General features: G+C 48.4%; 1 protein-coding gene across 1 annotated transcript in view; it reads right to left on the bottom strand.

Moving 5' to 3' along the window:
• Positions 1 to 21,445, bottom strand: part of LOC138258883 (G-protein coupled receptor 22-like) — a 734,602-nt gene that overhangs the window by 159,031 nt on the left and 554,126 nt on the right. Inside the window, exon 4 of the mRNA XM_069206194.1 lies at positions 21,007 to 21,157. The gene's annotated coding sequence lies outside the window, so the exon portion shown is untranslated. The remainder of the gene's footprint in view (positions 1 to 21,006; positions 21,158 to 21,445) is intronic.

Genomic DNA, 21,445 nt, shown 5'->3' with positions numbered 1-21,445 from the left:
TGGCTTTGATAACTCTTAGACATTGTAAGTGTACAGGGAAGCCATAGCCAATGCATGTGCTGGACACTGGTCATTACGAGTTACCCAGCTACATGATGGCCTCTCTGAACACTGGGTTGTTTGGTATTAAACAACTCAGAATAATAAGCCTACACTGATGCCAGTGCAGGATTTATTATAAAATGTACCCAGAGGGCATCTTAGAGGTGGCTCTTGAAAAATCTAACAGCCCTTGTATGGTTGCTGACTGGTCCTATCCAGCCTGCCACCACCAGACATAATTCTGGACTCCTGGGGTGAGAGCCTTTTGCTCTGCGGAGCCAGAACACAAAGCCTTTCTTGGGTTGAGGTGTCACACCTCCTGCCCTAGGCAGGCACCCTGCACCAGCTGTCACCGTAAAAGGCCTTGCTGTCTTTGAAATCTGACCCTGCCTCTACAGCTGGCAACAGAAGGCAGCCCAACGGTTTTCCCCAACTTTGGGTGGGAAAACAGGTGGAAAAACTTAGGAAGAATAGGAGGAGTGGCCACCCTCAGCCTGCGCCAACTCCTCCCCCACCCCCCAGTTGTGGCAGGCAAAATGACCACTCCATTTCATTTTCCTCTATCTTGGATTATAGGAATATAGCCAATCAGGGATGTGTCCCCTTCCCACAGGAAGTGGTCACTTAGTGGAAATAGCCATCCTAAGGTAGGTGGCCTATTGCCCACTACCAGGTACTCCCATAATGCCCCCTAAATACAGTATTTAAAGGGAATCCCTAGACCAAGACCTCAGATTCAACAGATACAAGAAGACCAGGAACAAAGAAGACCCAAGGCACGATAACTGAAGTCCTGCTGCACCAAGAAAGAGATGTCAAAACCTGATTGCTGCTCCAAGGCCTCGACAATCGCTGCTGAGCTGTCGCCTGGATCGCTGAAGGACTCTAAGAAAGCCCAGAGCACCTGCAGACTTCTGAAAATCAGCAAGAACCTCCCTCTGAGTGAAGGAACCACTGCCTGCATGACCGCAGGTAAGGAACCCACAAACTTTGGTTAAGTGACCAGCTACTGACTGAAGAACCAGACGCAGCAGCCAAGCTAAAATCTGTACATCACCTCCAGAGGACAAGACCTGTCACTGTGCCAAGTTTGGTGGCACTAGGACTTTCCTGAACTGAGGCATACCATTACCAGATGTGCCAGAGCCCCAATGTAGGACACCAAGAAGAAAGTCCAGAAGCATGCGCCAGTCAAGGGACATCAGGACACCCAAGATCCACCCCGAGTGGCCCTGCTGACCTGCAATCCACCATTGAAGAAGCTTGCCCCTGACTGCAAGCGCCCTCAGATGCACAACACCTGGTTGACCTATCTGTGCTGCACCAGGCCTCCTTGGCCCCTGCACCGATGGACAAGCTGTGCCCACATGGTCCTCAAGCCATTGCGACCTCCACCGTATAAGGTGACCCGGGGGACTTACCTCTAAGTCCCTCTATGCAGCGTGTTTCCAAGTGATCCCCTTCTCCTTTTGGCACCAGCTCCAAGACCTTCAACCGCTGCTCCCGCTCAAACTGGGAACTGCCTGAACTTCTCCAGCTGGACCATCGGACAGCTCTACGACCTCGACCTAAAAGTAAAAGGTGACACTTGTGCGAGCACTGCCAGATTTTATGTGCATTTTTTATTTTTTTCCCATTGATTCCTAAGGTGCGTAATTACACACAAGAACTGAACATTTTCTAAAGTTTGAAAAATTCTTCTGAGTGTGCGGCTTCATTTACTGATGCTGGGGTTACAACAAATGCTTAGCACATCTCCTGGATCAGTCTAATGCTCGACCACATTATAACAAACATAGAACATTAGGTGGTCTATTTTTACCTCTGGATACCAAAGTGGGGTCGCTTGGACTCTCTGCATGGTGAACGTCATTTTCGTACACTGTAAAGAGAACCAGCCTCCTACACTGATATATCACAGTACTGAGAAGTGCACCACTGTCCCACACCGGGAGTTCAAGAGAGTTCACACAGGCACCGCTGTTCAGACCTGCACCACGCACTGATATATCACAGTACTGAGACGTGCACCGCTGTCCCACACCGGGAGTTCAAGAGAGTTCACACCAGGCACCTCTATTCATATCTGCACCATGCACTAGTATGTCATAGTACTGAGATTTGCACCGCTGTCCCATCACCGGAGGTTCAAGAGAGTTCACACAGGCCCGCTGTTCAGACCTGCACCACGCACTGATATATCACAGTACTGAGACGTGCACCTCTGTCCCACACCGGGAGTTCAAGAGAGTTCACACCAGGCACCTCTATTTATATCTGCACCATGCACTAGTATGTCATAGTACTGAGATTTGCACCGCTGTCCCATCACCGGAGGTTCAAGAGAGTTCACACAGGCACCGCTGTTCAGACCTGCACCACGCACTGATATGTTACAGTACTGAGACGTGCACCGCTGTCCCACACCGGGAGTTCAAGAGAGTTCACACAGGCACCGCTGTTCAGACCTGCACCACGCACTGATATATCACAGTACTGAGACGTGCACCGCTGTCCCACACCGGGAGTTCAAGAGAGTTCACACAGGCACCTCTATTCATAGCTGCACCATGCACTAGTATGTCATAGTACTGAGATTTGCACCACAGTCCCATCACTGGAGGTTCAAGAGAGTTCACACAGGCCTGCTGTTCAGACCTGCACCACGCACTGATATATCACAGTACTGAGACAAGCACCACTGTCCCACACCGGGAGTTCAAGAGAGTTCACACAGGCACCGCTGTTCAGACCTGCACCACGCACTGATATATCACAGTACTGAGACAAGCACCACTGTCCCACCACTGGGAGTTCAAGAGAGTTCACACAGGCACCTCTATTCATATCTGCACCATGCACTAGTATGTCATAGTACTGAGATTTGCACCGCTGTTCCACACCGGGAGTTCAATAGAGTTCACACAGGCACCGCTGTTCAGACCTGCACCACGCACTGATATATCACAGTACTGAGACGTGCACCACTGTCCCACACCGGGAGTTCAAGAGAGTTCACACAGGCACCGCTGTTCAGACCTGCACCACGCACTGATATATCACAGTACTGAGACGTGCACCACTGTCCCACACCGGGAGTTCAAGAGAGTTCACACCAGGCACCTCTATTCATATCTGCACCATGCACTAGTATGTCATAGTACTGAGATTTGCACCGCTGTCCCATCACCGGAGGTTCAAGAGAGTTCACACAGGCACCGCTGTACAGACCTGTACCATGCACTGATATATCACAGTACTGAGACAAGCACTGCCGTCCCACCACCGGGAGTTTAGGACAGTTCACACAGGCACCTCTATTCATATCTGCACCTTGCACTAGTATGTCATAGTACTGAGATTTGCACCGCTGTCTCATCATCGGAGGTTCAAGAGAGTTCACACAGGCACCGCTGTTCAGATCTGCACCACGCACTGATATATCACAGTACTGAGACGTGCACCACTGTCCCACCACCGGGAGTCCAAGAGAGTTCACACCAGGCACCTCTATTCATATCTGCACCATGTACTAGTATGTCATAGTACTGAGATTTGCACTGCTGTCCCATCACCGGAGGTTCAAGAGAATTCACACAGGCACCGCTGTTCAGACCTGCACCACGCACTGATATATCACAGTACTGAGACGTGCACCACTGTCCCACACCGGGAGTTCAAGAGAGTTCACACAGGCACCGCTGTTCAGACCTGCACCACGCACTGATATATCACAGTACTGAGACGTACACCACTGTCCCACACCGGGAGGTCAAGAGAGTTCACACAGGCACCGCTGTTCAGACCTGCACCACGCACTGATATATCACAGTACTGAGACAAGCACCACTGTCCCACACCGGGAGTTCCAGAAAGTTCACACAGGCCCCTCTATTCATATCTGCACCATGCACTAGTATGTCATAGTACTGAGAATTGCACCGCTGTCCCATCACCGGAGGTTCAAGAGAGTTCACACCAGGCACCTCTATTCATATCTGCACCATGCACTAGTATTTCATAGTACTGAGATTTGCACCGCTGTCCCATCACCGGAGGTTCAAGAGAGTTCACACAGGCACCACTGTTCAGACCTGCACCATGCACTGATATATCACAGTACTGAGACGTGCACCACTGTCCCACACCGGGAGTTTAGGACAGTTCACACAGGCACCTCTATTCATATCTGCACCTTGCACTAGTATGTCACAGTACTGAGATTTGCACCGCTGTCCCATCACCGCAGGTTCAAGAGAGTTCACACAGGCACCACTGTTCAGACCTGCACCATGCACTGATATATCACAGTACTGAGACGTGCACCACTGTCCCACACCGGGAGTTTAGGACAGTTCACACAGGCACCTCTATTCATATCTGCACCTTGCACTAGTATGTCATAGTACTGAGATTTGCACTGCTGTCCTATCACCGGAGGTTCAAGAGAGTTCACACAGGCACCTCTGTTCAGACCTGCACCACGCACTGATATATCACAGTACTGAGACGTGCACCACTGTCCCACACCAGGAGTTTAGGACAGTTCACACAGGCACCTCTATTCATATCTGCACCTTGCACTAGTATGTCATAGTACTGAGATTTGCACTGCTGTCCTATCACCGGAGGTTCAAGAGAGTTCACACAGGCACCTCTGTTCAGACCTGCACCACGCACTGATATATCACAGTACTGAGACGTGCACCACTGTCCCACACCGGGAGTTCAAGAGAGTTCACACCAGGCACCTCTATTCATATCTGCACCACGCACTGATATATCACAGTACTGAGACGTACACCACTGTCCCACACCGGGAGTTCAAGAGAGTTCACACAGGCACCTCTATTCATATCTGCACCTTGCACTAGTATGTCATAGTACTGAGATTTGCACCGCTGTCTCATCATCGGAGGTTCAAGAGAGTTCACACAGGCACCGCTGTTCAGATCTGCACCACGCACTGATATATCACAGTACTGAGACGTGCACCACTGTCCCACCACCGGGAGTCCAAGAGAGTTCACACCAGGCACCTCTATTCATATCTGCACCATGTACTAGTATGTCATAGTACTGAGATTTGCACTGCTGTCCCATCACCGGAGGTTCAAGAGAATTCACACAGGCACCGCTGTTCAGACTTGCACCACGCACTGATATATCACAGTACTGAGACGTGCACCACTGTCCCACACCGGGAGGTCAAGAGAGTTCACACAGGCACCGCTGTTCAGACCTGCACCACGCACTGATATATCACAGTACTGAGACAAGCACCACTGTCCCACACCGGGAGTTCCAGAAAGTTCACACAGGCCCCTCTATTCATATCTGCACCATGCACTAGTATGTCATAGTACTGAGAATTGCACCGCTGTCCCATCACCGGAGGTTCAAGAGAGTTCACACCAGGCACCTCTATTCATATCTGCACCATGCACTAGTATTTCATAGTACTGAGATTTGCACCGCTGTCCCATCACCGGAGGTTCAAGAGAGTTCACACAGGCACCACTGTTCAGACCTGCACCATGCACTGATATATCACAGTACTGAGACGTGCACCACTGTCCCACACCGGGAGTTTAGGACAGTTCACACAGGCACCTCTATTCATATCTGCACCTTGCACTAGTATGTCACAGTACTGAGATTTGCACCGCTGTCCCATCACCGCAGGTTCAAGAGAGTTCACACAGGCACCACTGTTCAGACCTGCACCATGCACTGATATATCACAGTACTGAGACGTGCACCACTGTCCCACACCGGGAGTTTAGGACAGTTCACACAGGCACCTCTATTCATATCTGCACCTTGCACTAGTATGTCATAGTACTGAGATTTGCACTGCTGTCCTATCACCGGAGGTTCAAGAGAGTTCACACAGGCACCTCTGTTCAGACCTGCACCACGCACTGATATATCACAGTACTGAGACGTGCACCACTGTCCCACACCAGGAGTTTAGGACAGTTCACACAGGCACCTCTATTCATATCTGCACCTTGCACTAGTATGTCATAGTACTGAGATTTGCACTGCTGTCCTATCACCGGAGGTTCAAGAGAGTTCACACAGGCACCTCTGTTCAGACCTGCACCACGCACTGATATATCACAGTACTGAGACGTGCACCACTGTCCCACACCGGGAGTTCAAGAGAGTTCACACCAGGCACCTCTATTCATATCTGCACCATGCACTAGTATGTCATAGTACTGAGATTTGCAACGCTGTCCCATCACCGGGAGTTCAAGAAAGTTCACACAGGCACCGCTGTTCAGACCTGCACCACGCACTGACATATCACAGTACTGAGACGTGCACCGCTGTCCCACACCCGAGTTCAAGAGAGTTCACACCAGGCACCTCTATTCATATCTGCACCATGCACTAGTATGTCATAGTACTGAGATTTGCAACGCTGTCCCATCACCGGGAGTTCAAGGAAGTTCACACAGGCACCGCTGTTCAGACCTGCACCACGCACTGACATATCACAGTACTGAGACGTGCACCACTGTCCCACCTCCGGGAGTTCAAGAGACTTCACACCAGGCACCTCTATTCATATCTGCACCATGCACTAGTATGTCATAGTACTGAGATTTGCACCGCTGTCCCATCACCGGAGGTTCAAGAGAGTTCACACAGGCACCGCTGTTCAGACCTGCACCACGCACTGATATGTTACAGTACTGAGACGTGCACCGCTGTCCCACACCGGGAGTTCAAGAGAGTTCACACAGGCACCGCTGTTCAGACCTGCACCACGCACTGATATATCACAGTACTGAGACGTGCACTGCTGTCCCACACCGGGAGTTCAAGAGAGTTCACACAGGCACCGCTGTTCAGACCTGCACCACGCACTGATATATCACAGTACTGAGACGTGCACCGCTGTCCCACACCAGGAGTTCAAGAGAGTTCACACCAGGCACCTCTATTTATATCTGCACCATGCACTAGTATGTCATAGTACTGAGATTTGCACCGCTGTCCCATCACCGGAGGTTCAAGAGAGTTCACACAGGCACCGCTGTTCAGACCTGCACCACGCACTGATATATCACAGTACTGAGACGTGCACCACTGTCCCACCTACGGGAGTTCAAGAGAGTTCACACCAGGCACCTCTATTCATATCTGAACCACGCACTGATATATCCCAGTACTGAGACGTGCACCACTGTCCCACACCGGAAGTTCAAGAGAGTTCACACAGGCACCTCTATTCACACCTGCACCATGCACTGATATCCTAAAACTAAGACAAACACTGCTATTTGTGGGCTGAGACATGCCCTGATATCCTAGTACTGAGATGCGCAAAGCTCTCTGGGGGCTGAGACAGACACTGATATCCCAGTACTGGGACTTGCATGGCTATCCGTCGGCTGAAACATGCATTGACCTATCCCACTACTGAGACATGCACGGCTCTATGAGGGCTGGTACATGCACTGATTTATCCTAGTACTGAGACATGCACGGCTCTCCGAAGGCTGGGACATGCACTGATTTATCCTAGTACTGAGACATGCACGGCTCTCCGAGGGCTGGTACATGCACTGATTTATCCTAGTACTGAGACATGCACGGCTCTCCGAAGGCTGGGACATGCACTGATTTATCCTAGTACTGAGACATGCACGGCTCTTTGAGGGCTGGTACATGCACTGATTTAACCTAGTAATGAGACATGCACGGCTCTTTGAGGGCTGGTACATGCACTGATATTCTAGTACTACCTGAGGACTGAGACATGTACTAATATACCAGTACTGAGACGCACACTGCTATCCGTGGGCTGAGACATACACTGATATCTTAACACTGAGATGTGCACAGCTATCCGTGGGCTGAGACTTGCACTGATATTCTAGTACGAAGACATGCAATGCTATCTGAAGACTGAGACACGCACTGGTCTCTTAGTACTGATAAACGTATGGCTTTCTGTAGGCTGAGACATGCACTGATACTCTAGTACTGAGATGTGAATTGCTACTTGAGGATTGAGACATGGACTGATATCCCAGTACTGAGGCGTGCACGGCTATCCGAGGGCTGGGACCTGCACTGATATCCCAGAACTGAGGTTTGCACAGCTATTCGTGGACTGAGGCATGTACTGATATCCCAGTACTGAGACATGCACGGGTTTGCGAGGGCTGAGACATGCACTGACATCCCAGTATTGAGATGTGCCCAGCTTTCCGAGGGCTGGGACATGCACAGATATCCTAGTACTGTGATTTGCAGTGCTATCCAAGAGGTGGGGAATGCACTGATATCCCAGTACTGAGTCGTGCACGGCTCTCCATGGACTGAGACATGCACTGATATCCCAGTACTGAGTCACACAGTGTTTTGCAAGGGTTGAGACATGCACTGCTTTCTCAGTACTGATATTTGCACGGCTCACAGAGGACTGAGACATGCACTAATATCATAGTACTGAGACATGCGTGTCTCTCTGAGGGTTGGGACATGCACTGAGATCCCAGTACTTAGACGTGCACGGCTATTCGTGGGCTGCAACATACACTGATATCCTAGTAATGAGCCATGCAGTGATATTCAAGGACTCTGACATGCACTGATATCCCAGTACTGAGACATGCACAGCTCTCCGAGAGCTGATATGCACTGATATCCCAGTACAGGTACTGAGTCGTGCACAGTACTCCAGTAGTGACACATGTTCAGAGAGGGGTAGTACACCATAATATCGAGGACAGTTGTATCATCCTGTGAAAATAGTAAATCTAGGCTTACCTACATACTCCTACCTTGGGGTTATAGTGGGAGTCGATACTGTGGACTCAGTGGGGCCGATTCACAAAGGTAAACTTGGACCAAAAGTCTAAGTTTAGATCTGAAGTCTAAGTTTAGACCAAAAGTCTAACTTTACAAAGTGTAAAGTGACATTTTAGATTTAAACTTAGACTTTTGTTCTAAACTTAGAATTTAGCTCTAAACTTAGACTTTTGATCTAAACTTAGACTTTTGGTCTAAACTTAGAATTCAGATCTAAACTTAGACTTTTGTTCTAAACTTAGAATTTAGGTCTAAACTTTAACTTTTGATCTAAACTTAGACTTTTGGTCTAAACTTAGACTTCAGATCTAAACTTAGACTTTTGGTCTAAGTTTACCTTTGTGAATCAGGGCCACTGAGTCCAGAGGATCGACCCCCACTATAACCCCAAGGTAGGAGTATGTAGGTAACCCGAGATGTACTGTTCCTAACTCCACCTGTAGGTATCTGGAAAATGCATTCTCAATGTTTGTAAGAGTGAATCTTCACTCACCACTACATACAGGGCCGGCTTTAGCGCTGGTGGAGCCCTGTGATATGGTCTTTTTTGGCGCCCCCCTTACTAACACATGCCAACATTGCATTCTGTACAGGCTTGACACAAACCAACGGTGCATGGCTCACCATTTGGGTCCAAGGCTGGCACAGTACCATCATGGATAGCGACTCGCCGTCCAGAGTGCGCACACAAAGTAGCAATGCATTCTGCACAGCACTGCCAATGCACTTCACTGAGATAAGTCAAGCGTGCAAAGCGACCAGTGTCCACACAAGCCAGTGATGCACCGTGCACAGCACTGCCAATGCAATGCTACACTTCACTGAGATAAGTCAAGCGTGCAAAGCGACCAGTGTCCACACAAGCCAGTGATGCACCGTGCACAGCACTGCCAATGCAATGCTACACTTCACTGAGATAAGTCAAGCGTGCAAGCAAAGAGACCAGTGTCCACACAAGCCAGTGATGCACCGTGCACAGCACTGCCAATGCAATGCTACACTTCACTGAGATAAGTCAAGCGTGCAAAGCGACCAGTGTCCACACAAGCCAGTGATGCACCGTGCACAGCACTGCCAATGCAATGCTACACTTCACTGAGATAAGTCAAGCGTGCAAAGCGACCAGTGTCCACACAAGCCAGTGATGCACCGTGCACAGCACTGCCATATCCCAGAGTGGAGCTTTGCAGAGCACTGAGACAAGCCTCAGGTGCACTCTGTGCAGCATTCACATAAGGCCGGGCTGCATTGTCTACAGCACTAACACAAGTCATACGTGCATTGTGAACAAAATGAACACAAGCCAGAGGCACATTTTTAACAGTTCAGGGGAAAAACAGATGTATTGGATGCTCTTCACACAATCAAGAGTGCACTAACAAGCCATGAACAGCTGTGTCACACTCCAAGGGTGCGTTTTGCACAATTTATGGTCAGACACTGCACCAATACAAATAGAAACTCACCATGTGCAGTGCACACTCGAAGTAGTGGTGCATTGTGCACTATACTGACACAATTCACAGGTACACTGTGGCCAGCCCTCAAACAATCCAGGGGTGCGCTATGTACAAAAGTCACACAAACCAGAGCTGCATTGTTTGTGCCACTGACTTAAGCCATTGTTGCACTGTAACCAGCATGGAAAGAAGTTAGTGATCCATTGTGCACATCATCCACATGCACTTGAGCTGCAGTGCCTACAGCTCTGAGACAGGCGAGCTGTGCACTGTGCATTCACGTATACATGCCCCAGGCAAACTGTGCATAGCAATGACACAAGCTGGAGGGATACTGTGCACAGAACTGAGATAAGTTAAGGATGGATGGCACACAAGCCAGGGTGCACTGTGTACAGCAGCAACACAAGCCACAGAAACAGTGTAAACAGTACAAACACAAGCTAGAGGAGGTGCACTGAGCACAGCACAGAGACAAGCTGGATGTGCATAGTGCACTGTATTTGCACAACCCTGAGATGCACCATCAGAGGTCACACAACACACCTCTCAGTCCTGTGCATTGCACTAATATTCCAACACTGAGACATGTGCAGAACACTCTTAAAGCACATCTATTCTTTGCTACACCTGCACGGGGATCTCTACTGAGGCCTTCAGAGTTCACACAACACACACCTCTCAATCCTGTGCATTGCACTATTATTCCAACACTGAGACATGTGCAGAACACTCTTAAAACACATCTATTCTGTGCTACACCTGCACGGGGATCTCTACTGAGGCCTTCAGAGTTCACACGACACACACCTCTCAATCCTGTGCATTGCACTATTATTCCAACACTGAGACATGTGCAGAACACTCTTAAAACACATCTATTCTGTGCTACACCTGCACGGGGATCTCTACTGAGGCCTTCAGAGTTCACACAAAACACACCTCTCAATCCTGTGCATTGCACTATTATTCCAACACTGAGACATGTGCAGAACACTCTTAAAACACATCTATTCTGTGCTACACCTGCACAGGGATCTCTACTGAGGCCTTCAGAGTTCACACAACACACACCTCTCAATCCTGTGCATTGCACTAATATTCCAACACTGAGACATGTGCAGAACACTCTTAAAACACATCTATTCTGTGCTACACCTGCACGGGGATCTCTACTGAGGCCTTCAGAGTTCACACGACACACATCTCAGTGCTGTGCATTGCACTATTATTCCAACACTGAGACATGTGCAGAACACTCTTAAAACACATCTATTCTGTGCTACACCTGCACGGGGATCTCTACTGAGGCCTTCAGAGTTCACACAAAACACACCTCTCAATCCTGTGCATTGCACTATTATTCCAACACTGAGACATGTGCAGAACACTCTTAAAACACATCTATTCTGTGCTACACCTGCACAGGGATCTCTACTGAGGCCTTCAGAGTTCACACAACACACACCTCTCAATCCTGTGCATTGCACTAATATTCCAACACTGAGACATGTGCAGAACACTCTTAAAACACATCTATTCTGTGCTACACCTGCACGGGGATCTCTACTGAGGCCTTCAGAGTTCACACGACACACATCTCAGTGCTGTGCATTGCACTATTATTCCAACACTGAGACGTGCAGAACACTCTTAAAACACATCTATTCTGTGCTACACTTGCACATGGATCTCTACTGAGTCCTTCAGAGTTCAGACAACACACACCTCTCAATCCTGTGCATTGCACTGTTATTCCAACACTGAGACATGAGCAGAACACTCTTAAAACACATCTATTCTGTGCTACACCTGCACAGGGATCTCTACTGAGGCCTTCAGAGTTCACACAACACACACCTCTCAATCCTGTGCATTGCACTATTATTCCAACACTGAGACATGTGCAGAACACTCTTAAAACACATCTATTCTGTGCTACACCTGCACAGGGATCTCTACTGAGGCCTTCAGAGTTCACACAACACACACCTCTCAATCCTGTGCATTGCACTATTATTCCAACACTGAGACATGTGCAGAACACTCTTAAAACACATCTATTCTGTGCTACACCTGCACGGGGATCTCTACTGAGGCCTTCAGAGTTCACACAACACACACCTCTCAATCCTGTGCATTGCACTATTATTCCAACACTGAGACGTGTGCATAACACTCTTAAAACACATCTATTCTGTGCTACACCTGCACAGGGATCTCTACTGAGGCCTTCAGAGTTCACACGACACACATCTCAGTGCTGTGCATTGCACTATTATTCCAACACTGAGACATGTGCAGAACACTCTTAAAACACATCTATTCTGTGATACACCTGCACAGGGATCTCTACTGAGGCCTTCAGAGTTCACACAACACACACCTCTCAATCCTGTGCATTGCACTATTATTCCAACACTGAGACATGTGCAGAACACTCTTAAAACACATCTATTCTGTGCTACACCTGCACAGGGGTCTCTACTAAGACCTTCAATGTTCACACGACACACATCTCAGTGCTGTGCATTGTACTATAGTGAGAAAGTGGGTTGTTCGCTGTCTGGGATGTCAACCCTGCTTCAGCAAGAGCCCCAATCCCTGTCAGGGTGAAGCACAAAAGTCACTAAATTAACCTGTGCTTCACCCTCTGGTAGTTTAGCACAAAAGCAGCCAGGCTTCATTTAGAGACAAGTTGTAATGTATTCATGCAGCGCACAAACAGTAATAAAGTGAAAACACAGCACAAGGCATCGTCGTCAGGGAGCCGTTGGCCGAAGTCATTTTGAAGATTTCTACGTTTGGACTTCGGCGGTCATTCTGAACCTGGCAGTTCAGACCGCCATGCCGGCGGCGGTGGTAAATACCGCCACCGGCATGGCGGTCTGAACCGCCATATTTTGTACTTGTTGAGGACCGCCATCGGCAGTCCTCACTCACCGCCAGGCTTCCGCCGTCAGGCAGCCTGGCGGTGAGTGGAAACACTATCTGACAGGGTAGCTGCTCTACCCCTCGGATAATGCTACCTGATCCACCAGCCTTTCCATGGCGGGTTATCCCGCCATGGAAAGGCTGGTGGAGAGGGTGCCCATGCACTTGGGCAGTGCAGGGGCCCCGGTGCACTGCCCCGTCGCGCAGGTCACTGCCCAATTTTCAGTGTCAATGCGTCAATGTCCTGGCCGGGCCTTTCTGTGAGCCGGCGGGCGGAAACAATGTTTCCGCCTGCCGGCCCACAGAAATGTTCATTATTTGGCCGGTGGGGTTCCGGGGTCGCTGGCGGTCAGTGTTCATAATGAGGGCGTTAGTGTCTTTTTGGGAAGTTTAAAATCTCAAGCGGGACAGGGCTGGAGCGGACAAGAGTTCCACGAGGCCGGACACCCCTTGGGTGAAGGACCGCTAAAAAGGATTTGCTGTGGCAGAGAAATCCATAGCGGGAGCTACCATGAAGTTAGGCGGACCAGAGAAGCACTTTGGGCAGACAGACGAGGTTGGTCCCTGTCTTCTCTCGGTTCTCAGAGCAGTTTTTATCCAAATATTTGCTAAATTCCAAGTTCTGGATTTTGGCTCTCCAGGCACCTTTAGCATCACCACCAAGGGTCTAGGATTGGACCGGCACCACTTGGGGGTTTAGGACTTACCCAGGAAGGGTTCAGGTGTGGGTTAAAATTTGTTGGAGCCATTTCTGTCCTAAGACTCTGCTCAGGAGGCCAGCGAATTAGCACTTGGAGTCATTCTGGTAGTCCTTGGTTGAGTAGTAAAACAGGACTCAAACAGCAAGGCAGGACTCTGAGGGTTCAAGGCAGGCTTCAGGCAGCACAGCAGTCTTGTAAAGTACACAGCAGGCCACAGAGGCAGGCAGTAATCTTTCCACGGTCCTTCCACGGGTCCAGAAAGTGAACTGAAGAATAGATCTGAGGGTCCTATTTTTACACTTGGTGACTTCTTTGAAGGAGACGTTTCTAGAGCAATCCCTTTGAATGATTTGATGCTCCCTGCTTCCCCTGCAGTAGCTCTTGGCTGTCTGCATAAACAATACGTTGGTGCCAAGTCCTTTGTGTGAAGTCAGAGAACAGCCTATTCAGTTGCAAGAGGGGATGTGCCCAGCTCTAACCCCCCCCCCCCATCCTCATCCTGCCTGTTGATAGTCCATCCAGGCACACCTAAACCCTCTATTGTGTAACGGTTTGGGAGGAATAACCAAAGTCCAACTGTCAACTACACCCAGCAATGTGACCGAAGAAGAGGCTGCAAGCACCAGATAGTGCAGGAAAATTGCACTTTCTAAAAGTAGCAGTTTCAAAATTGTAACTTAAAATCTGACTTTACCATTAAAGTGGATTTTAATTACAATCTCTCAGACACCAAACATGGAATGTAAATCTGTTCCCAATCAAAAGTTAGTTCTTATTACATGTAATAATGCAACCCAATGTTATCCTGTGGGAGAGGTAGGCCTCACAATGGTGAAAAGCGAATTTAGTCGTTTTTTCACTACAAGGGCATGTTAAACTTAAAACGACATGTCCATCTTTTTATTTAAAATGAACCCTGCCCTATGGGATACCTAGGGGTTAATTTAGGGGTGAATTATATGCAATAAATGGGCAGTTTAAGGCTTGCCAGGGGGGTTATATTGAAAAGCCAAATTGGCAGTTTATAACTGCATTCAGGTTGCAAAAGCAGAGCTGGGATTTGTTTTAAGGGCCTACTTAACTGGGAGGCACAATAACTGTTGTAGACCCACTAGTAGGGTGTAATTTACCAGCTCTGGGTGTATGGAATACCACTCTACAAGGGACTTATAAGTGAATTAAATATGCCAATCATGCGTAAGCCAGTTTTATCATGTTTAAAGGAGAGTGCATAGGAACTTTAGCACTGGTAGCATTGGTAAAGTGCACAGAGTCCCAGAGCTAAAAGTGACAAATTTCAGCAAATGTGGAGAGTAAAGGCAAACGGTTTTGGGGGAAAGCACCCTATGGCCGACAGGTCAAGCAACTATTAATTCAACATACAGACGTGTGCAGCATTATCACAAAGCACATCTAATATGTGTGACACCCGCACAGAGATCTCTACTGAGACAGTCAGAGTTCACAACAGACCTCACAATCCTGTGCATTGCACAAACATTCCAACACTGAGAGGTGTAAATACTCATAATGCACAGCTATTCTGTGCTACACCATGTGCAGATCTCCATCAGCTGAAATACATATGGGTGACGCAGCATACCGGTCCCATGCCTGTGCAAAGCACTATTATTGCAATATTGTGACACTTGCACAAGGATATCTGTACGGGGGTCTCTGGAGCCTACACAACACACGTCTTTCATTGCTGCAAAGTTGTGCAAAGCACTAATTCTCCAACACTGAGGTAGCATCAGAACCCTCACAATGCACAACTATTCTGAGCTACAACGTGCACAAGTACGTCCCTACTGAGAACTTCAGAGTTTACACGAGGCACCTTTTATAGTCTTGTGCATTGCACACTTATTCTAAAAGTGAGGCGCTTGCGGAACTCTCATAATGTACATGTTCTTGGAGCTAAAGCATGCACAGGGATCTCCACTGAGAACTTCGGAGTTTACACGACGCACCTTTTCCAGTTTCGTGCATTGCACGCTTATTCTAAAAATAACACATTTGCAGAACGCTCATAACTCATGATTTCGGAGCTACGATATGCAGAGGGATCGCTCTCTACTGAGGCCTTCAGAGTCCATATAACGCACCTCTCCAATCCGTGCATTGCACTATTTCACAACCCTGAGAATCTGCAGAACTCCCAAGAACCACATGCATCCCCTGCCGCGGCCTGCACAGGGATCTGTACTGAAACCTTCAGATTCACACAACACACCTCTTTCTATCCATGCATTGCAGTATTCACAACCCTGAGAATCTGCAGAACTCCCAAGAACCACATGCATCCCCTGCCACGGCCTGCACAGGGATCTGTACTGAAACCTTCAGATTCACACAACACACCTCTTTCTATCCGTGCATTGCAGTATTCACAACCCTGAGAATCTGCAGAACTCCCAAGAACCACATGCATCCCCTGCCACGGCCTGCACAGGGATCTGTACTGAAACCTTCAGATTCACACAACACACCTCTTTCTATCCATGCATTGCACCATTCACAACCCTGAGAATCTGCAGAACTCCCAAGATCCACATGCATTCTCTGCCACGGCCTGCACAGGGATCTGTACTGAAACCTTCAGATTCACACAACACACCTCTTTCTATCCATGCATTGCACCATTCAAAACCCTGAGAATCTGCAGAACTCCCAAGAACCACATGCATCCCCTGCCACGGCCTGCACAGGGATCTGTACTGAAACCTTCAGATTCACACAACACACCTCTTTCTATCCATGCATTGCAGTATTCCACAACCCTGAGAATCTGCAGAACTCCCAAGATCCACATGCATCCCCTGCCACGGCCTGCACAGGGATCTGTACTGAAACCTTCAGATTCACACAACACACCTCTTTCTATCCATGCATTGCACCATTCACAACCCTGAGAATCTGCAGAACTCCCAAGAACCACATGCATTCTCTGCCACGGCCTGCACAGGGATCTGTACTGAAACCTTCAGATTCACACAACACACCTCTTTCTATCCATGCATTGCACCATTCACAACCCTGAGAATCTGCAGAACTCCCAAGATCCACATGCATCCCCTGCCACGGCCTGCACAGGGATCTGTACTGAAACCTTCAGATTCACACAACACACCTCTTTCTATCCATGCATTGCACCATTCACAACCCTGAGAATCTGCAGAACTCCTAAGAACCACATGCATCCCCTGCCACGGCCTGCACAGGGATCTGTACTGAAACCTTCAGAGGTCACACAACACACCTCTTTCAATCCGTGCACTTTTAATGCAACGCAGAGACATGCCTATATCGTGACCTGTACATACACAGGTCACCAGTGCCCGCAGCTTACTATGAGCTGGTAACAGACCAGTGACTTACCCAGATGAGACAGAGATGGGGATCTCTCGAGGGGCTGATTGTCCACACAGAGGTCCTGTTTATCCGGTAGGTCAAAGGGGTCAAACGAGGCTAGCGCAGAGAGGCCTGTGTAACCTCTATCGATGAGCTAGAACGCCTGGTCAAGGCACTTGCAGCAGATGTACATGGAACCTGTTGCCCTCGCTTGCTAATGCTGCTTAGAGAGGCAGTGGGGCCCACGTGCATCCGCAGGGGTGTTCATGTACCTGCCGGGCACATATCCCCATCACAGGGAGACAGCTCAGGTTGCTGTGAGAGGTCCTTTACCCTGCAAGGGACAGGCTCCCATCCCTGCAGGGCTGCTGGGGGTGTGAAGGGGGGTGGGGGGCTGATACTGATAGATCTGCTTGTCACTGCTGGAAACAAGTTCCAGTCTGAGCAGAGCAGCTTTGTAGTTCATCTTGATGGTACCTGAGTACCCAGGAGATCACAGGCTGACAACTCCGCCTTTCATCCTTTCAAGGTTGACACAACGAGAGCATTTAAGTGCACCAATAATAACTGCAGTTTCTCAGTGGGAAGGTGGGATGGGGGAAAGGTTTAGGTATTTTAAGCTCTTAACTCAATATGAATACAAAATACAGATGCAGGTCTGGGATTACCCACACCAGAGCGGAGAATAGGAGAGTACTCTGTGTATGTGTGTGACCTTTCACCGTCACCCAATAAACAGAAGAGCCTTGGGGGACACAGAGAATAAACAGCTCCCCCCACTCTCCCTCTCCAATCACAACGCAGACATTTTCACACTGTGGCCTCTATTGGTTGAGGGAATGGACCCTTCCACCAGCGCACTTCCGCCTCCCACTGCTCACCTTCTAATTACAGGGCGGGTGCAGGAGGGTGCCACCAATCAGATGGCAGTTTCTCTGACTACGCCCATACTAATGCAAAACCTACATTGCAAGGATTGGGTGGCAGTGCTCGCGGCCACCTTTACACGTGGCCTGTCAAGAAGCGTGTGGCGGGCCCTGCCAGCACTGACCAACAGCGGACACCATTGTCTAGGTGTTGGGAAGGCTTGGAGAGAATCTGCAGAGGGTAAAAAGCACTGCTTAATTTGAACCAGTGGTTTCTGGTGCTCTGCACCAGCACTTAATTATCAACACCGGCACTTATGACAGTCTGCCACATGGTGGTGCTGTCTGTCTATTTTAGGGATGCGCACAACAATAGTTGTTTATTAATTCAATGTAAATTAAAAATGACTAATATTTGCTCCCCAAGACATTATTATAGATTCCGGGCCTGGAATATTCTGAACTGTCACACTGGTATGACTATAATGTCCGTAGTTGTGTTGGGACTTCCCTTGGCAGTGCTGGTAGGAATATTGTGTTGTGCAAGCTGTAGTGACCTTCTGACTAGGGACCTGGCACTTCCTTTACCACAAAATAAGCACTGGCAAAAAGGCTGTTTTTACCATATTCCCAAAGCACCATGGTAAACTTTGAGGTCACTGTCTTTCCCTGCCTTTGCCAAAAAGGGTGTCCCAAGATCATAGGGTCTGATTCCAGTTTGGCTGACAAAATGTACTTCACTGGGATGGGAGAGAAAAACATTTCGCCATCCTGTGAGACCTCCACTTGCCAAATTTAGAGATAACAGTCAGCCCTGCAGACAACACATTCCATTAGCAGGAACCAGCCATGAAACTTCTCGAAAGTGTTTTTTGTTTCTCAAAAACAAACTCCAAAAGCTGGAGTTTGTTTTTGAAAAATAAAACAATAATGGCGCTTCCACCCTGGGAGGTTTCTCCCAGGATTTGGGTGTCATTATTGTGTTTTTTCTTGCCTCTTACTGCCAGAGTTGTCATGGTTCTGACCGACAGAAAACAAAAGAATTTACATCATCCACCCTAAATAGGGCATGCGGCGTAATCTCCTTCCTCCAGCAGCCCCTACGTAATCAGCCCTTTGAGGAAGTATTCTGTTGGCGGAGCCAACGGGGACTCCTTGGAAAGAATACTTATGGTCCGCTGGACTCCTAATACTGCACTCAGACCCAGGGTTTGGCAGACGGAGTGCCCTGTCTGCACAACTCTATGGGCCTGACTCACAAAGGTAAAGTTAGACCAAAAGTCTGACTTTAGAACTTAAGTCAAAGTTTAGACCTAAAGTCTAACTTTACACCTGACATCTGAGTTTAGACCTAAAGTCTAAGTTTTGACCTAAAGTCTAACTTTACACCCAAAGTCTAACTTTACACCTGAAGTCTAAGTTCTACCTGAAGTTTAAGTTTGGACCAAAAGTCTAACTTAGACCAAAAGTCTAACTTCACTACTTTTCGGTATTCACAAACATAAGTTACCACCAGTAAACTTAATTTAACAAAAATTCACAAAAATGTAATTTACTAGGAGTAGCTTACCTTTGTGATTTTTGAATTTGCACTACCACATAAGATATGGACAGGCCTGGCCTTAGGGCAGTGTGACAGGTGTGGCTGCACTGGGCACTGACCTGGAGGGGTCACTGACCTCCTGGGGGGCTCTGTATTGAGCAATAACTTACTATTTAAAAGCACCTTCTGCAGAGCTCCTTGCAATCAAGCATTCAGGCAGCCATAAATGCCAAGATAACTCTTGTGATCAATATGCTTGCTAGAGAGAGATCTAAGTTTTGTCCAGTGACAGTTGTGACTCCACATAAAGTAGCGCAGCCGGTTAATGTGCCTGCTGCGAAGGACAGATCTGTATTTTATGTGGATAGCTGAGTGGATTAGTAAAGCCAGCCTTTACAAGCGCTTTAAAACAAATACAATGTATGTGAGGGAGGCGCTATGGAGGTATGAGGGGCAATTTTGCAGGGTGGTAGTGAGGGAATCCAAGGAGGGAGTCATGAGGAGGGGTGTGGCGCCTGGAAAGTTTGTGGCCCCCGGCGCCACCAGCGCTAAAGCCGGCACTGGATATAGATAATATACATAAGATATAGCAGCACATATGATGCATACATAGGTGACGTCCTTGTAACCCACCCCGAGTAGAGGCTTCGAGGTATTAACTCTCACATTCTGATGTTCACCAATCAGTGTCCCGATAGCTGCATAACCTCCGATGTGTTCATTCTCAAACCAGTTGTTGTCTTACGGCGTTTCCTGACGAGTGCACGAGCAAGGCTTGCTGGTAAAGGGTGCTTTTAGGTCTGGCTCGAGGGATTCTTAACTCTCTTGAAAGTCAAAATTTATACAAATAAGGAGGGATTGACAAATGCACTCTCTCACTGTCACGTGACAGGAAGAGCTGAGAGGAACATATGAAATCATAGGAAGGGCATAGATCCTGACGCCAAGGGCGTGAGAGAAATAATGCGGTGTGTGGTCTACCTAAGTGTTTCTCTGCACCAGTTCCATGGCTCAAAGTCTCCACTGGGTGGCCAGGACATTCAAAGAGGTTGAAGGCTGGCATGGTGGACTGGCTTGGTTCAAAAGATGCCCCCATTCACAATCATACTTTTTGGGCCACTTTGTGCCCCCACAAATGTTCATTAGAAAGCAGGGAAAATGTAAACTTGGACGATGATTGAAAAACAATCCACTGAACAGCTCTGACGTCATCCCACAGGAAAAGTAAAAACTGTGAAAAAAAGAATGATGTGGAAATGTGCATCACTCACCTCGTTCCCTCTGTGCCGACGGAGAATGCTTGGGGTCTTCCCTCACAGTTTGCGAATCTGGGCCCGTGGGTCCCTCTCTCCTGTCTCCGGCTCTGTCACGCAGCGCAGAGAAGTCTGTGTAGCGCTGGTCTGTCTCTCAACCGGAAGCAGCCTAACAAGAAAACACGGGATGGACATCAGTCTGCTGTTCAGTGCAGTCCGGCATCAGTTCACTGTGCGACCTGCCACAGCCCTGGCGTGACGTTCACAAGAGATGCACTCACCTTGGGTCACTTGTGCAAGTAATTCCAACCTGGCAGGTTCATGAGTGAAAAATAGACTTGGAGTTTACAAAATATGTATTTTGCACTGTAAACATATTTACAAATGTGAGAACGTCTGTCAGGGGCGGGACAGCAAGGGCAGATGTTTGAAAACAATCACAAACTGCCTGTTCGGA

Source organism: Pleurodeles waltl, chromosome 9 (genome assembly GCF_031143425.1).
Source record: "Pleurodeles waltl isolate 20211129_DDA chromosome 9, aPleWal1.hap1.20221129, whole genome shotgun sequence".
Lineage (NCBI taxonomy): Eukaryota > Metazoa > Chordata > Amphibia > Caudata > Salamandridae > Pleurodeles > Pleurodeles waltl.
This window is presented reverse-complemented; position numbering and strand designations above follow the sequence as displayed.